This window comes from Thermobia domestica, chromosome 7 (assembly GCF_964235325.1).
Source record: "Thermobia domestica chromosome 7, izTheDome1.hap1.1, whole genome shotgun sequence".
Lineage (NCBI taxonomy): Eukaryota > Metazoa > Arthropoda > Insecta > Zygentoma > Lepismatidae > Thermobia > Thermobia domestica.
In genome coordinates, this window is record NC_137460.1 from 242,319,240 (window position 1) to 242,338,936 (window position 19,697).

General features: G+C 36.3%; 1 protein-coding gene across 1 annotated transcript in view; it reads left to right on the forward strand.

The window, feature by feature from the left end:
* Positions 1 to 19,697, forward strand: part of LOC145690792 (uncharacterized) — a 271,803-nt gene that overhangs the window by 83,891 nt on the left and 168,215 nt on the right. The window contains exon 2 of the mRNA XM_081766070.1: positions 14,218 to 14,281. The gene's annotated coding sequence lies outside the window, so the exon portion shown is untranslated. The remainder of the gene's footprint in view (positions 1 to 14,217; positions 14,282 to 19,697) is intronic.

Genomic DNA, 19,697 nt, shown 5'->3' on the forward strand with positions numbered 1-19,697 from the left:
AATCTCCCACTTCTGCTTTGGTCGGCCTCGGATTCGTTTCCCATTCTGTTCTATAGCATGTACTTGGTGAACTATGTATTCTAAAGATCTCCTTACATGTCCAAAATATGTCAGTCTACGTTTTTGTTTCAGTTTCTCTACTACTGGTCTCACCTTTACTGTTCCCCAGATCATTTCATTGTTAATTTTCTCTTTCACCCTAGCATCTTCGTCTCCGCTACATACAACTTCTGTTACTCTCTCTTCTTCGTTGTCCAACATTTCGCTCTGTACAGCATGGCAAGTCTTACTACTGTTTTGTAAATTTTTGCTTTAAGGCGTATTGGCTGCTTCTCTCCTTTTTGTCCTAATTATGCTGTCTACATATTCTATTCCTGGATTTTCTTGCAGCATTGATCCCGAGTACTTGAATTTCCTCATCATTACCACCTCTTCTCCGTCCAATTGTATTCTTGTATTCTCGTTTACATTTTTCCTGAAAGAAGAATGTAAATATTCTGTTTTGGTTTCACTACTTCTAACAAGGGAGCCTTCCGAAAATGATAGTTGCAGTGAAAGATGTGGCCTATGCCAATTGAAAGAGCTGTAAGAGTGATGAGCATTCCCAAAAAAATAGCTGCCCATAGCAATAGGTTCAAGAAATATAAGGGGTGGAAGTTCGGGAAACAGCAAGGTTGAACAAGGGAGAAAAGTGCAAATTCCGCAAAAAAAAAAAGGGGGGCACGGCAAAATACAATGCTGACAAGTGATGTATAGAAAGAGACTTGCCACAATAGGGTGCAAATGAAGGCCACCAGTGAGGTTAACAGTGTTGCCAACTGCAAGAAAAAGTACATGTTTTGCAAGGAGCACTATATGAATTGAGTGCAATATTCAGTGTCATGTAGAACATAAGATATGACGTGTATAATCAGTGGTACAATCTAACAAGAGAAAATAGAAAAAAATGAAGTACGAAAAATACGGAAAAGACGAAGTTGGCTATAATGCGCCACATTTGATCACAAGCTGTGCATATTAGAATGAACAAAACAAGAAGCACCAACTATCCACGAAACCGACGTACCTAGAGGCGAAAAGAAAAACGAGTTCCAAAGTTGGCGGCACTGACCATGAACATCCAGACAAGTCTAATATAGTTAAGCCACTGGCTTCACAAAAAGAAAATTCCGGCAAGAGGCATTAGCCTTCGCATCATTTGTACTTGCTCCTCCACATTGTACGTGCAATTGTTCGATGAGACAATGGTCCAAACAGATGATACATTTGCAGTGAGCACAGCGGAATACTACCAATCCGTCATACATGATACAATGATCGCCTGTGAATGTCTCGAAACAGTACTCTAGATGTGTCGGAACCTTAAGTGGTCTTTCTATCACATATCCACACCAGTAGAAAGCAAACATAATCAAAGGCTTATCTGCTGTGTGTTGCTGTCTGCAGTACTATCACCGCCTATATGATGTATCCAGAGTGTCGCACCTAACTCTGCGACTGAAATAGTTTCGAAGCGAAAAAAAATGTGACACATCCAGTTGTGCAGGAATGTACCCACGTCAGCGGGCGAGAAACTTCTGTGAGACACCATCGGTCGAGTTATATTTCTTTCGATAAATTATGGAATATGCAACAACGCATATCAGAAATATTTACTATATGGGATTCCAAAATGGCCGCCAAAAATATCTGGTCGGTGACAAGAACAACGTGCATTTTGGCGGCCATTTTGAAACCCGTGCTTCATATGGCAAATGTTTCTTATAGGCGGTGTTGTATCTATCCAGAGAAATATCATCCGCCCCTGTTCCCATTTGAAATGTTGCGGTTGACCCCTCGAGCCTTATGATGGGGACCCTGGGGACTTGCTTTTTACAAAGTTTTCTTGGCTCTCGATATGAGTACATTCCTGTGCAATTGGATTTGCAACATCTCTTTTCGCATCGCAGCAATTTGAGATCACAATGTTCGATGCCATGTTAAGACACAACATATATTTGTGGCGGCCATTTTGAAAAACATGCTTCATATAGCAGATGTTTCCTATATGTGTTGTTGCACATTCCATGATCTATCGAGAGAGATATCACTCGTTCCATTTTGCCATTTGAAAGTTTGAAGTTGGCTCCTGGGGCCCTATGATGGGGATCCTGGGAGCACTTGCTTCTCACAGACTTTTATCATCCCCTGACATTGGTACATTCCTGCACAACTGGATCCGTCACATTTTTGTTCGTTTCTCAAATCTTTCAGGTCACAAAGTTTGATGGGACACCCTGTATATTCCCACATACGACCCAACCATGACATAATGTTTACTTCTATTATAGGTTGTTGGCTCAACCCAACCATTTCATGTTCCCCGACTTGGCATTGCCTCAATCACTCTAGCATTGATGCATTCCGAGTGATGCCTGTTGCAGGAATTTTCTTTTTGTGAAGCGAGTGGCCTAATTATATTAGACTTGTCTGGATGTTCATGGCCAGTGCTGCCAACTTTGGAACTCGTTTTTCTTTTCGACTCTAGGTACGTCGGTTTCCTGCAAAGTCGGGGCTTCTTGTTTTGTTCATTCTAATATGCAAAGCTCGTGATCAAATGTGGCGCATTGTGGCCAACTTCGTCTTTTCCGTATTTTTCTACTTCTGTTTGTTTCTATTTTCTTTTGTTAGATTGTACCACTGATTATACACGCCATATCTTATGTTCAACATGACACTGAAAATTGCACTCAATTCATATAGTGCTCTTTACACAACATGTACTTTTTATTGCAGTTGGCAACACTTTTAACCCTACTGTGGCCTCCATTTGTCCCCTCTTGTGGCAAGTCTCTTTTTATACATCACTTGCCAGCATTGTATTTTGCCGTGCCCCCCCCCTTTTTTTTTTTTTTGCGGAATTTGCACTTTTCCCCCTTGTCCAACGTTGCTGTTTCCCGAACTTCCACCCCTTATATTACTTGAACCTATTGCTATGGGCAGCTAATTTTTTGGGAATGCTCATCTCTGTTATAGCTCTTTCAATTGGCATAGGCCATATCTTTCATTGCAACTATCATTTTCGGAAGGTTCCCTTGTAAGTCTTTTTCTTAGGCATTTAATTTCTCTTGCAGTGCTGCCTTGTTCTCACTTACCAACACAATATCATCCGCAAACAGTATATTCCAAGGTACTAACTCTTGGTGGATATCGTTTTAATCTCGGTTATCACAGTTGTAAAAGGTGTGGGCTAAAACTAGAATCCTGATTAAGTTCCACTTTAACTATGAATTCTTCTGTTATTACGCACGTGCATCCTACATTCGTTGTACCTATCTTAAATTGTACAAACGTATGTGTTCGGAACACATTTCTTCTTCAGTGCTGACCAAATATGATCTCGTCGCACTCTATCATACTCATTTTCTAGGTCGATGAAAATTATATGAAGATCCTTCTGGCATTCTTTGTACTTTTCCATTATCATACTAAGTGCCAATATAGTCCGTTGTCTATCGTCCTGACATGAAACCAATTTGGTTATCGTTATTTCGGTCTCTTCCCTCAATATTGCTTTTATCACTTCTCCAAGAGCTTCATCGCACAAACGGTATATATTTTAACGCCACAAAAGTTCGTTTTCTTTTTTTTTTTCTCGAAAACTACACATGAAGAATTTATACTTAAGTAAGTTACCTTGTTCAGCGCGATGTCACCTACCGAGTGGTTTGTCGTCGTTGGAATAATCGACAGGCGTATCTCAAAATGTATAATTTTGAGCTAACACTGTTTAACTTATATGATTTTGAGAGACCTACCGATTGCCTCGCCTTCCCGTCAACTCGATATCTCCGTCCGCCTATGATTCTTACAAGTTCTTAAAGCAATCAGTAGAATCTGGTGTTAACGTCGCAGCGACGTAACTAGGCTTGTTGTCGCCCGGGGCAAGTTATCCTCGGGGCAAGTTTTATATTAAGCCACGATCAGGGGTAAAAGTGAGGGGGAACGCGGGAGGACGCCGTTATCCCACTTCCAAAAATTATCTATGGGTGTTCTCCCACTTCCTAAAAATTACAATGGGCAAAAATAGGCCCACGAGGGACTACGTGACATCATGCGTTCCCTTTCCTTTTTAGATCCACTTTTATCCTTAAGCGAAGGGTGGCGAGCTTCTTTCTCTTGATCTTTGGCTCTTCTAACTTTCGGATCAGATCGGCTTTTGGTTTTAAATTGCTTCTGAATACAGTAGGAAAAAAAAAATCATAAAATGGCAACTAACCCGACAAGTCGACAACAGAAATACTCTAGCAAATGTGCGCGAAGCCAATAAGAACACGTGAACGGCGGTAAAGAGCAGTAACAATTGACGATTTTTAGGAATGTACTAATGGACGTATTTAATATTCCCTTTTCTTATCTTACAAGTTTGATATTAGGGCAAAATTGAATATTTTTTTCCAATGTCCAGATACAGTTGGGGGTACTGACCTCTGAGTTTTACCATTTGGGGTGTCAAAGCGCCAATGCCTCCAGTATGGCCTATGCCTTTCTTTATATTTGCCCAGTTTTGCGCTCCCACCCGCAATCCGGCGCCGGGAGCACAAGCCCCGTTTGCTCCTCTCTAGTTACGTCACTGTTGTATTTTGAAATACACGTATTGGCTATTCAAACGACAATTTGAGTAACGTTTGGACAGTCTTTTAGTTAAACAGAAATTTAAACTTTAGAGTTAACCCTTGTCCGGTTAAGCTATTTTTGTAACGTAGACGGAAACTGGGGCCTTACCAACTCTATTAGCTTTACCAACTCGATATGTTCATGACTTTAACTTTGACTAAAGATAGAAGAATTCAGAATTTTATGTCATCGAAATATTTATGGTTATTGAGAAATTCGAAAAAAATTGAAGCTACTGGGCCTGGGAGGCCCCGCTTGCCCGGATGAGGGCTAAAGATAATTTTTGACCAAATCTCATTAATCGTACTATGTACTGATATCTTGCTAGTATCGTAATAAAAAGCTTATTAAGAATATATTGCAGTATTAGTTTCTCCACAATAATTAGCATTCCTAAGAGGTTAGAGTACGCGCCTTTGGTGTGGGAGACCCGAGTTCGATTCCCGGCGGGAGCTCATGTGGTTCGGATTCCACGTTAATCAGTAGATCCACGTCTCATATAGCCTCACTTCCGAACGGGACGTTAAAACCCAAAATCAACTCAACTCACGTTCTCGAACAGCATCAATTTTCAAGTTTATAAATGAATTGATTCATCTCGATTTTCTCGAAAATTATCCATGAGGTTTCTACACTAGAATAGCATTTTGTTCAGCTCAATAAGGTATATCCATTGGTTTATGTCTCATGTTTGTACATTTTTTCGTTTGCACTAATAATCATAGAAATTCATTTAAAAATCATATTTTAATTACTTTTCGGCCAAGTGATATCGTTAGTTATGAATAATGTTCATTTTTAGAAATATTTTGTAAACACAACAATGAGAAAGATTCCTTTCCGTATAAGTGTACGCTACAAACTGAAGGAAGATTTTTGTACTTATTTCACTGGAAAGTACAGTGTTTTGTTTGGAGATGAAATGACTGCGTAATTCTGGATGCTTTTGTGCAGAGAGCACTGAGCGAACATTTGTTGAGGCATAGCGAAGAGCGGAAGTGAAGTTTCCGCTTGGGCCCCGCCTAATAAAAGAGTTGGCAGTGGGTGGGTGATGGTTTCAACACGAATCTATCACCATCAAATCAGACGACAATTCCATAGGACTTTTCCCAACCAAATAAGATTTATTTTTATAGTTTACTGTATTACACACTCACACTACTACTATTTTCGAAATTTAAAGCAAACTTATGAACATATTCTCTTACAATCCTGTTCTAAAACATCAGTTCAAAATCTTTTTGTCGTTGTTAATTCTGTCGGAAAAATATATGAAACGACAATCATGTATGGTTGCGAAATATGGTCGCTTACTCTGAGGAAAGAACTCAGAATGAATGTATTTAAGAACAAGATCCTGAGACGAATATTCGGACTCAAGACGAAAGCAATTGAGAATGGCAGAAAGCATAGCGAACAATTCCATAATTTATACGGTTTACCACACATCAAGTCTAGGAGGCTCTGGTGGATAGGTCATGTAGCCAGAATGAAAGAAAGTAACAACGCTTTCAAAATTTTAACTGGAAGACTAATCGGAAAAGGCCATTAGGAAGACCTAGGAGCAAATGAGGGACAATATTCAGATAGATCTCGCTTAAATAGGCATCCAAAGTAGAATCTGGCTAGAGTTGGCTAACGATAGAAGATAAGAACTCTAGTTCTCTGAATGCGTCATTGAACCTCCGGGTTCCATAGGCTAAAGAGTTAGTTAGTCCAAAGACAATATAGTAAAAATAAACGAGTTACATCTCCCATTGTAAAAGTACGGTCAACTTCCAAACTATAGTGGTCCAATATTCTAAGTAGATATGATAGGTTTATCAATTCGGTTTTCAAAACCAGATTGATTTTTTCTTCATATGATAAAGGTGTAGATTTATTATTTTACCGGTTTTATTTTTTACCGTTTGCATTTCTCAGTATCTCTTGCTGTATGGGTATCAATATTGAAACCGGAAGTGATAGTAAAGGTCTATAATTTCCGGTTTGAATAGAGGTATTAGAGTTGGGATTAAGTCTTTTCTTGTGATAGTAAATTCAAATCAAATAATTATTCCACGCTATCTAGCTGGTTGGCAACCCTACATGGGACGTTAAATTAAGCATTTAATTTAATTTAATTTAATTTCATACGCAATAAATGTTTTGGTACAAGCTTACTCTTGATTTCTAATGTGAATTGATAGGAAAGGGCCAATTTGGATGTGGCAAAGGCAACATATGTCTGATTCTATCTTAGGCGCCTTCTGTTTATCATAGAAATGATATTTATCTTATTGCATAGCAGAGGTAAATCGAGGTCGTTTTCTCCCGACATCGTGTCACACTCCAATGACTACATTCAACCCTGCAATCTTCACTTCCCTTTTCCTCTGTTCTCTGTTGCTTGCTACGGAACTTGATTTATTTTGGACTTTTTTATGTTATAAAGCGAGCAATGCACATGGAAAATCCATTACAGGCAGTTACGAAATTAAAAAAAAAAAAAAAAAGTGAAAAAGTAAATTTAGCATAGTTGAAAGCCATTCTGGATGTGAACAATCCTTCTAGCAATGCAGATAATGTGGTTTCAGTTCCAGTAGTGCTTAGGCTCCATTAAATGAACAATGTGCTGGTTCAAAACATTTCATAAGAAAATACCATAAAAGCAGGCGCGCACACAAATTTTTGTTAAGTGGGATCCAATATTACAAGACAATATACCTATGTAGCTAGCACTGAACAAAAGTCATTCCACACTCAAAAAGATGATCATAAGTAGTTATTAAGTACTTTCACCTACATTATCAGAAAAAATAGAACTAGATCGTTTTTCTACAAGAAAAGAAAAACAGATGAAGTGAAAATTCAATCTTTAGGCTACATCAATCATTTCTCTGCTAAGTAAATATAGTTTTATTAAGAAAATGTACAAATATCTTGAATTCGCTCGAAAGCTAAAAATAAATAAATAAATTTTCTCGAAAAACTACACATGAGAATTGCTCATACTATTATTTATTCAGCTAAATGAGATTATCAATTGGTAATAGGGTTGCCAGATTTTAAAATTAGAAAAGCGGGGGATTCTAAACCGTAAGTACTGATGTGAACTTGTGTATTACAGATAGATACTGACCTGGGATCCTTCGGACTCCTTTTTTTTATTTATTTATTTATTAGTGATTTATTTGTTAAGTGACACATCCAATGTACTTTTCCTACGAAACTAAAGTAAAGCAGATTTAGTTTTTGCCTTTAATGTATTATTAAGTTCAACAAACATGAGTCTGAAATTGTAAGGTAAGTATTACAGTAAAATTTCTGTAATTGCAAGGATATATGTAAGACAAATTTTCAAAAAGAAAAAAGAAAAAGAAAAAAGCGATATATGGCAAATATTATTCATACGGTTTTCTCTCCATGAAACACAAAATTATTTCTAAATTTTTATCATAAGAAAAGTAAAGCACATTTAGGAATCTTGGTCCATCTCTTATAAAATTTCTAATCATTTTTAAAGATTGCTATTTTTTCACCGTACTACTTCCTACTAACATACAAAATGAAATGAAATCTTTGAATTTTACGTCCCACGGCTATGCTGGTTAGGCTAAACGAGACGGTGATGATAAGTAATGAATGAAATGGTGGAATGAAGAAAGTGGGAGGAAACGGGACAACTCCGAGAAAACCCACGCACACGGTGTTTGTCCACCAAAAAGTTCACTTGGCCGGGGCTGGGATCGAACCCGGAACCCCACGCACCAGAAGTGAACGCTCTACCACTTTTTTTTTTTTTTTCACTTTTTCAATATTATTTTAATCTTATTTTAACGAAAGAAGTATTATAAAAAATTTTTTAAAGTAGTAAAAAAAACTTTCCTTAAGCAGGACTTGAACCCACGCCAACAACGATTTTCCTTACTAGTATGTTGCGCTAACCCACTTTTTTTTTTTTTTTTCCAAAAAGGATAACATATACTGTATTATTAACAAATAACAAGGAATCAAATCACAACCAGCAGAAACATAAAAAAAAGATAAAGAAAAAGAAAAGAAAACATTAGTAATACAAAAATTATGAATACATCTTTGTTAATTTTTCATCAACAACAGCTAAATAATTCGAGAACTGTTTTCGTTTGATAGTTTCAGTTATTTTCCATCGTTCTTTCAACAGGTGAAAATAATAGTCTGCAAGGGTTGGCGTTTGACTTTGAATCAAATATTCCACAGTTACACCACACAACCAAATTACACTATTTTGTTTGTAATGAGGATAATATGAAAAATCAGGAAATAAAATCATTAGCGGGGAAATATCCTGGATCCCACAACGAACGAGAATACACATGATACGTGCGAACGTCAACCATATGTCGTGCACCAAATCACAAGTTGAAAGCCGATGTTGTAAAGTATCGTCTCTACTACAATGCGAACATGTTCCGTTAGACATCAGCTTAATTTTCTGTAACTTTATATTAGTTGGTATGACGTCATGTACAATTCGATACCACACAGAGCGTTGATTGACATTTAGGACTGTGTTATTGATATTTTTCCAGATCATATCCCAATTATAGTTAGGAAAGTTGTCTTTTCGTTTAATAGTAACATTTTTTACACTGATATGAGCTGTACAAAAGTTTCATATTCTGGTGTTTGGGAGTATCTAAGTCTAGAACCATGTAACTAGAATTCAAGAGTACATCATACAAATATTTTACAGTGTTTGAAAGAATAGACATATTAAGAGGAGGGGTGATTGCCGTGGCCTGTACCCAATAGAGACCCCAGATTTTAGCAAAACTGGGTGTATGTAATTGTATCTTGTACATCCAATTAATCAAATATAAAACAGTGCTTTTGCAATATATATCCACCATGTTGAGACCTCCAGCATTTTTAGATTGAGTAAGTACATACATGGGTGTTTTAAAAATGTTACCTCTCCAAACAAACCAATAAACTGCAGCTTGCATAGAGCGGGCAATTCGACTTGGCAACGGTAAAACAGGACTTAAATACCAAAGATGAGATGTAATATATGTATTAACAATCCAAATTCTTTGTTCAAGACAGTAGCCACGAAATTTCCACAATTGACATAAACCTTTCACCTTCTGGAGGGCTAGAGCCCAATTTTCTAAAATCATTTGTTGGACCGTGCAATAAAAATAGACACCTAAAATTTTTATCCTATCAACATGGAGAATAGGAAAAGTAATCATCTGAAAATCCCAAGTACCAAATGCAAGCAATTTTGTTTTCTGAAAATTTATGCATGCCCCACTAGATTGTCCAATATTTTGTATGACATGAAGAACTTGATTAAGTTGAGCTTCATCTCGTACTAAAACAGAAAGATCATCAGCATAGGAACGCACTGTAAGGTGGAGATCAGCAAAGGAAATACCTATTTGCATAGCATGTAATTCACAAATCAATGGTGAAATGTAAATATTAAAAAGAGACATTGAAATCGGACACCCCTGTCTAATAGATCTATTGATTGTTATAAAAGGTGTTAAATAACCATTTACCTGGATTTTAGACCTCGCAAACATGTACAAAATTTTCACTTGATTAATTACAGCAGGATGAAATCCAAATTTTTCCATTACTTGATATAAATACCCATGGTTAACCAAATCAAATGCTGTCCTTAAATCTATAGATAGAAGGCCACCTTTACATTTGGTGTAATCAAAATATGCCACAGCATCGCGAAGATCCATCAATACATCAAGAAGTTTATTACCTTCTAGAAATCCTGCTTGCATTGGGTGGAGAATGCTTGAGAGCACTGTTGTTAACCTATTGAAAAAGCATTTTGCTACTATTTTATAGTCAACATTTAACATAGTTAACGCTCTATAATGTTTAAGACAAGTAGGATTTGGTAACTTTGGTACTAATATAATGACACCTGTAGCAAAGGATTCACTAATTACACCATGATGCAATATTTCATTGACAATAGTAGTAAACTCATCTGCTATAATAGGAAACACCTTTTGATAAAATTCTGCTACTAATCCATCAATTCCAGGAGTTTTATAACGCTGAAAACTGAGTATTACATCATGGATCTCATTTTTGGTATATGGTTGCATTAACATGTCGTTATAATCAGATGTCACTGTATAACCTGGCAAAGGTGTAAATTGCAAAACAGGAGTCGTGTTCTGTGATACATTATACAACTCTTGGTATGTATTATGAATGTGAGCTCTAATTTCACTCGGATTAGTTAGTACTTGCTGAGTATTAGAGGTTAATTTTGAAATTAAAGCTCGATTTTTACGTTTCTTTGTATGAATTAGATGGTATAACGTCATACGCTCGTTTTCTACCACAGTGTTATCTTTACAATAGAAACGAAATTTTTCAGTACATTCTCTCTGCAAATGTAAAATTTTACCTTTATAATACTGCATATCTCGGTACGATATTGGGGAAGTAGACGATAAACCACTAACAGATTGTAAACATTTCATATAAAATTGCATCATATGGTTACTATTGGCATTCCTATCTCGAAAGTGATCGATATATAGCCATTTGATTTTGGGTTTCACATATTGCTCCCACCATTTGAGGCGTGTGGTATACCTGTGGCGGTGGTGAAGCCAGTCTGACCAGTGCCGATGAAACTGGTTAAGAAAATAAGGATCATTTAGACCAAGGGGGGACATTTTCCAGTAGGATCGTCCCCAGACACAGTACGGCGAACCAATATTAAATTCTAGAACTAGACCTAAATGATCAGTAAACGGGGCTAAACAGACATCATATTTAACAATCAATTTAACCAAGTCTGGATTACAATAGCAACGGTCAATTCTGGACGCCGCATTACTGCGCACGTAAGTAAAGATATGGTCCTTTTTACAGTAGATAGCAGTATCAACCAGCCTATATTGAGAAACAAAAAATTGCAGTGCAGGACTATATGATGGTGTCCCGACACAATCATTAGCTCGAAGTACACAATTAAAATCGCCCATGAGCATAATGTTATTAAAAGGTTCAGAAAGCAAATACAACAAATCTTCAGAATATAAGATCTCTCTACCCGTCTTTCCTTGATGCCCCGAATTCCCATATATATTGACAATTACAGTGTTTTTCCAATACAACGCTATCCCTCTGCCATCCACCAACATTTTAAGGGAATCAATTTGTATTCCTTCTTTCACTAATATAGCAGTTCCAAAACCATGTACACCAATATTAACATGACTCTTATAACCAGAGATGGAACAGTGTTCATCGGAGATTATTTCCTGAAGACATATAAAATCTGCGTCATAATCATAAACAAATTTTTTAAACAATTCTTTTTTAACACTATTTTGCATACGGTTTACATTGAGTGAAACAATACGTGTAATGTACAGTGTTATAAGTAAGAAAACAAAAAAGCAAATGCAAGATTGGAACATATCGACGTATTACTATAAACAGAAGACGAGAACGTCAATATAGCCACACTGACAACAAAAAAGCGAAAAAAAAAGTGTTTACAAATCTTGAAGGTCAGTGAGCACACCTGAGGCAGTATCGTCGTGACGTAAACATTCAGTTATTGAAGCACCACGCCTTTTCTTCTTTCGAGTTGTTATGACATTCACAGGTTGTGAATAGGAACCACGTGAGCCTCGTTTCTTTCGTGAACGTAATTCCCTTGTATCAGGAATGTCTGTTGTTTCACTTTCCAGGTCAAGGTCACTACCTTCTGTATCTGAAGTAGGTGCAATGAATTCCATATCAGTTTTTTGTTTCACAGCTTGGAGGGAGCTCTCAGTACCAACAGGCTGTTTACCAGGGAGACAAGACGGAGTATCGATATTATCTACACTTGCAAGGTCATTAACATTAACACTAGGTGTATGTGTTTCTTCAGCTGCATTGTTGATAAGGCCAGATGGGGAATCAGAGTTGTCATCCGTATGAGCAGCAATCGTAGTAGAGGTGTCAGTTATTGATGCTGAACTGTTTGGTTGTAATTGCACATGTTGTTCAGAAGGTTTTTTTGGAATAGTGCCGAGAGATGACATTTGTAAAGGCAGTGGCGGTGCGCTAGATGCGGGGCGGAGTGGGGGGAAAAACTCGGTAAATCGAATGTCAGACGTTTGAGACGTATGGGGGCCATTCAGTTCTTGTCTTCTTCTCTTATCACAGTCACTAAGTCGGTGAGTTAATGATCGACAGAAAAAACACATTACAGGCTGGCCTTCATATGATATGAAGCCACGAAAGCCGTTAAAGAGTAAACGTGAAGGAATAGGTTTTTTAAGGACAATGTTCACAGTTCGTATTCCATTGGACACTGCAAGGGGATAATTTTGAGACCATGTCTCATTGGTTATATTTTTCACTGTTCCATATTCAGTCAGAATTTGCACAATAACATTATTATCTAGTTGAATAGGTAAATTAAAGACTCTTAGCCTGGTAATATTTTCCATTGCGTTGACAAGTTGGACAAAAGAGGTACTACCGTCACTATGTTTAAATGGTACCGTAGGTTCGAGCTTACTTAACACTTTTTCAAAAATGGCATCAGTATTAAAAGTCACAAACACAGCATATTCATCAGAGTGAAGTTGGAGCGCAATAATGTCATGGCAGTCCTCTTTAAATAAACTTTCAATCCATTTATGAATAGCGATGGGTGACGGGCGATTATTACGTTTTTCCTTGTCAAATACACATTTGATGGTATTTTTTCTAACGAGCTGAGACATCGTAATATTTTACAATATATAGTCACTTACACAAATAAACCACACGTAGTGGTAAAGCTAAGCACGTCAAACTGCGAACAAACACTGCACCGGACAACACGTCCTACCGCTAGCACAGTTTAACAGCAACTCACCCACTCGGCTACCATGACCGACACCAGCTGGCGTTTTTTCACTGAGGCACCGCTACTAACATACAGAATTACCACTGTTTCACAATATATGAAATACAGCATAAACATTTTAAAAGGAAAATCTATTAATAATCTAAACAAAATGCTAAGGATACCGTAATTCAATTTGCAATCATTTCTCAATATGTAAAGACTAGGTGAACACATAGACTAGGCAAAAAACATAGACTTCTTCAACTGAACTGGACAGAATGGTCATCAAAGAAATACGAACCTATGAGATCATACAATATTATTCATGGGTTGAACCAAAATGTGTAATATTTGTAACATATTTACGTTGAATATAACAAGACTTTATCAACAAAGTCGTTTTATATTTTTCTCCAATCAAAAAAAAAAAAAAAAAAACGGTTGGTTTTTCGTAATTAAGAGGTGATTAAGCAGGGGACGAATATAGGATCTAAAAATCGGGTGGTACCCGCTAAAATCGGGTAATATGGCAACCCTAATTGGTAAGTGCATGTCACGTTTTGGAACATTTTGCCCGTTAAACGCTAAAATAGTATTGTAGAATTTGAAATGCCCATTTAATCTAAATACTTGCACATTTGCTTTAAAATTAATGTTAAGTATTGTTACCTTAAAATGCTTAAGGAACTTTAATTGCTTTCTTTTGTTTACAGGGGGCAGAGGTGTTTGGTGGAACGGCTGTCGTGTGGACTGCGGTGCTATTTATTGGTTTAGCGGGTGAGTAATCATTCCACATGCATCCTGCATTATCCTTTGTTTTCAGGACATCAAAATATTTTCAGTATGTATGTACTTGTATATCTATGCGTATATGCAGAGTGGCCCAAAAGTAGGTATACAGTACCGTACTGAGGCCCACTAGCCTTAGGCTAGTTGGGTATTTTGCCCCAGATCCCCTAATTTGCTCGGCCTGCGGCCTCACACTTCTCATATCCGTAATAATAAAGGATTTCGTGACTATATTATAATAACTGCAATCCCCATCCTTTTTCTTCCCTTCTAACAGAACCATAAAACATGCTGAAACACGTCTTTAATTAGCATGTCTCTACTCTTTAGGGATTTCCAACTATAGTAATCTTATCTGAAGAATTACAACACTATCTTATTTTTTTAATTTTTTATTTATTTATTTATTTATTTTTGTATGGCCTTTTATCTTCCCTTATAAGGGAACATATAAAAACACTGAAACATATCTTTAAATAATTTTAAACGAAAACTCTAAATACCAAATTTCATGTCTCTAACCTTCAGAGATTCCGATATATGGACATTTTTAAAATAATCATTGCCACCCATCTTTCCCCCTTTTACCTGTCAAATTCCCAAAAATCCTTTCTTAGTGGAACCTTGCACTACAAACTCTATGCCCTGTCCAACTTTCAAGTTTCTAGATTAAGCGGTTTGCCCTGGGCGTTAATCAATCAGTTTGCCAGTCAGTCAGTAAGTTAGGACTTCTTTTATTTTGTAGAGATTGCGTGATTCTTAGATGTGTACACATACTATGTAGAATAAATCTAGGGGACACGCAAAAGATTATCATGAAAAAAATCTTCCGAATGAGGACTGAATCGTCGATAGACAGCGATTGAGGCCAACTTTCGTATAAAAAATAATCTTAAAAAGTACAATTCCATTCAAATCATATCTAATTATGGAATCGATAGTTCAAATGATATATATCGAATTATCAAATCGATCGTCAACATACACACAATTGAGGAATTGACTCATCAAATCCTGGTGGAATTTACATGGAACCACCGGCAACCCATACTCTTAAAAGAACCATAATCGGTGCACCAATGTCGAAGTTATGCAGGAACTTATCCACAATATATCCAAATGAAACTCATTTGTTACACAGCTAATAGACTTTCTGCAGTTGTTGCTACTCATATAAGCCTATAGGGCTGTGTACGAGACGAGGCGACAAAATTTTCAACAAGAGATTTGGTCCGAGTCATAGCTTTTCCAATAGAAACGGGTACGTTTTTCGAGAGTAGACATCACTTTCACATCAAAGCCTCATTTCTTGTGTTGTGGTTGAGGCATGCACGGGCTTGGGCCGAGCCCGCGGGTTTAAGCGTATATTCCTGGTTGTAATCAGCCTACTCGGGCCTATAAAGCATATATCACTTCGGGCCCGGGTCGGGCTCGGGCCGTAAGTTTTTAAATATACAAACATATTTCTCGGGCCTTTTCGGGCCTAACTTTGTAAATATACTGCACAACGATATTTATTGGATCATTCTTTCTAGAGAACTTTTAAAGCACAACAGCAAAATTAAACCTCTTATTCCTGTAAATAAAAATACAATTTTGCGTTAGTTATTAAGTTTCTGTAATTCGGGCTTATTTCGGGCTCATTTGATTATCACATGAGATCGGGCAGGGTTCAGGCCTAAATGCTAAAACATATTTCGGACTCAGGTCGGATCTCACATTATAAATTCACGGGCTGGGCAAAGCCCGAGCTAAAAATTCCGGCTCATGCAGACCTCTGTGTTGTGGGCATTACTAATCGGCAAGGCCAAATCATATCATTGATTTTTTAAAACTAAATTTGAATCCTGCTTGTCGACTTACCCTCCTCTGGTCGATTTCGAATATGTCCAAGAGGAGAGTTAATCTGGCAATAAACCAACTTATACTACAATTATTTATCTTAATGACTTCATATTTGTTTTCTCCTAATATTTATTTCCTTTTTAGTCCATACGTGTTTGACAATTGTCATTTTAAAGGTAATTTACTTTATAATCTCTTCCAGTTCGGCTTCTCTAGCCACAATGTTCTGATAAGAGAAAAGTGTTGTACCAAGGGACATAGCTTACGGTAGGAATTTATTTCGAGAAAGGGAGTTCAAAGCTTTTCGGGGATCCAGGTTCAATATGAAGGTAAATCATACTAAAATTTGTAAAATTACCTCTAATATTATATTAAATTTACAGAAAAGTTGGGATTTCAGGATTTCATGGGGTCTGGGCCCCATTATCTTTCTCCTGCGTATATCTCTGGTTGTAGAGCTATTCGTACATACTCACTTTTCTCATACATTTTTAGTAATACAATAAGATCACTACTTCGTAAAAAAGACATTTTTTTTTCCAAATTACTTGTAATTGGAACATGTCCTGTGTTTTCCTTCTCCCCCCGAACGTTTCCGCGACAGAGGTTTTTCATTTCTAGCCAACTCTTCTGGTCAATCAGACTGAATCGATCGCAGAAAATACCAATTCCCAGTCGATTCATCGCTTTCGATCAGTACAAGATTCTATCGAAGTTCTGTTTACATATAGTCAAGTGACGTCAGCGACCTCCAACCGACTAAATGAAAGCGCTTCTACGAATCAAACAAAATATCAAAGAAATGGACGAGCTATCTTTTGATTGTTGATTCAATGTGTGTTTCTAAGTTGCAAATATCTATTACTTGAAAAATAAAGGGAAAACGTAGTGTCACGTATTGACGACCGTTGTTCTTTTATACTCTTCTCTCGAAATGCAGGAAACACTGTACAGTTTGATGCTCACTGTATAAAGTAAGAGAAAACACCGAGCAATTTTGATGGAGAACGTTTAACACCCTACTAATGTTTTATTGGCTGCTTAGATAGGTTTGTCTAAGTCACGATTTAAATCAAGCTGCAATACAGATCAGTATCTTTGTTCTTATTCAATTCATTACTATTCATGTAATGATAACTTTATACGTGTTTATTTATTTATTTACTAAATTTGCATAACGATGTTCCAGATACAATACAATGAAGTGATTTTACTCTGGAAATATTAAGACTGGGAAATGGGACAGAATTTAGAAGAAAGTCTCTCAGAGCCTTTATAATACTTAAAAGCGCTCCCGTTCACTTACTCGCTTACCGTTGTTTTTACTTTATTAAATTCAATAGGTGTTAAGTTTGATCCTATATTAACGTTCATTAAACATCAAAATTGTTACTCATGATGCGTTTAAATTAGTAGGAATCACGATTAGAAGTGGTAAGAACTTCAGAAATATTAAACCACTCTTGAAAATGTATTATTCATATGTACGCACCAAGTTGGAATATGCTGTCGCGATTTGGAACGCCTCACAACAAAAGTACCGCCAAAACATTGAAAGAGTTTATCCCTTACTTGAAAACCATAGTACACTGGTAGGCATTTTTAATATTTACTTATTAGAACAAAGACGTAATATTGCCGATTTCGTATTCCTCCAAAAAAAAAACTAGTTCAAAATCAATTTGATTGTTCAAACTTTATATCTTCAATTATACTTTCATGTTCCTTCAGTTAGAAATCGAACTAATAATACAGGCCTCTTTTATTGCAAAAAGACTAGGACAAAGATAATTCTGAAATCACCAATCTGGAGTATACATTTTTTCTATAACAAATTATGTCATAACATCATATTATATTATATAACAGGATATTATATATATAATGTCCTGTAAAGCCCTGAATAAAAACTGTTGAAAAAATAGATTACATTTCAAGACTTTAATTGGGCATATGCCTGTTGTGTTGATAAATAAATAAATAAAAAGGAAATACCTGTATACCGATATATTCGAAACCTCCAAAATTTATTTGCTACAATGAAATTTTCTTCTTGAAGTAAGTTAGTTCTGAAAAACTTGGATGTTGTTATACCAACTGCAGGATCCACGTAACTTCAATATGAACTTACAGAAAAAAAAAAAGAGTATGAAATGTTCAATTAAACAATGAAAGCGTGTAAGTACAGCAGCATAAATTGCACTCACTCAGCATTTGTTTTTGCTCACTCATTGCGTATTACATAAGGTATGCGTTAAAGAATTGTTAAGGCGAAATGTTACATTAAAATGAGCATATACCTAATTGAAATAAATATTTAACAATTGCAGTTGCTTTAAAAAAAAATAATAATAAGAGAGAATCTAACTTGGCTACGATTTAACTCCTAATTTCTTCCATTGAAGAAGAACAAAGGATTGGTTACTTTCAAATCGCTATTCTGCTCCATTGGTTCATGTATGAAAAATAGCTACCATATCATTTGAATAATAAAATAATGTAATAAAACATTTATATTGTAAAACATAAATTTCAATTATATTTGAAAGAAATAAGCTTAAATATAGGTTTAAAAAAACACGAAATTTTCGTTATACTGAAACTTCGAAAGTCCAAAAATGAAATATTTTAACGCAAATTAAATAGGAGAAAGAGAAGGATCCTCAAAATAGTTTTTCAATTCTTATATTTTGTTATAGTCTAGTGGTGTTCACCATAGCACAATTATACTGTATTGTAGATATCAACAGGAGCGGATAAGAGCAGAGCCAATGAAGCCCAGGCTCAGTGGACCCACACAAATCCCTCTCTTTAATACTAAAATATAGCAATCAACTTATTATATTTTAGGCTTCAGACCGATGTTAATTTTTTCCTTCTCGTTACCCTCGCGGTATCGCTAGGGTTTAGTGTTCTTCCACCAGCATCTTCACGATACTTATTTTGTGAGGAAGTGAGTTATTTAGGGCCTCTATTACAAACCAAATTATTATTTTGTGGTGACAATTCCTTTGAAATATTTCTGTCATTACTTAGACCAAATCTAGGAGGTATTCCAAATCTCCTTAACAATAAAACGTTCCTATTCAAATCGATTTGGGCTTTCTGAGATACTAAAAAGTCATTCCCTAACAACATGTCTTGGGAAAAATTACTTAACACCGAAAAGCATGATGAAATGTTCTCCCATTAATTTTGAAATGTACAATTTCTATCTCGTTTATCAAAGAAGGATTCTGAGTAATTCCTTTTATACTTGTGTCGATATTCAATATCTTAGCCTTAGGTGAAATTAAATCCTCTCTAATTTATCTGCCAAGCAGAATCTAATATACAACATCAGCATTCTTATTTTCAATCAATAATGGCATTAACATCATATTATTTCGTGTAGTAATGGAGGATTTTACAACATGACTTTTATTTCCTAATAAGAAAACGTATGCGCTGGAATTATTAGTAACATAGGGCCCCCTTTGAAATAGTCCCAAACGAGAGTAATCACATTTACTTTGCTGCACACAAACTGCTACAGAGTAAATTGGTCTGTATTTTGGAT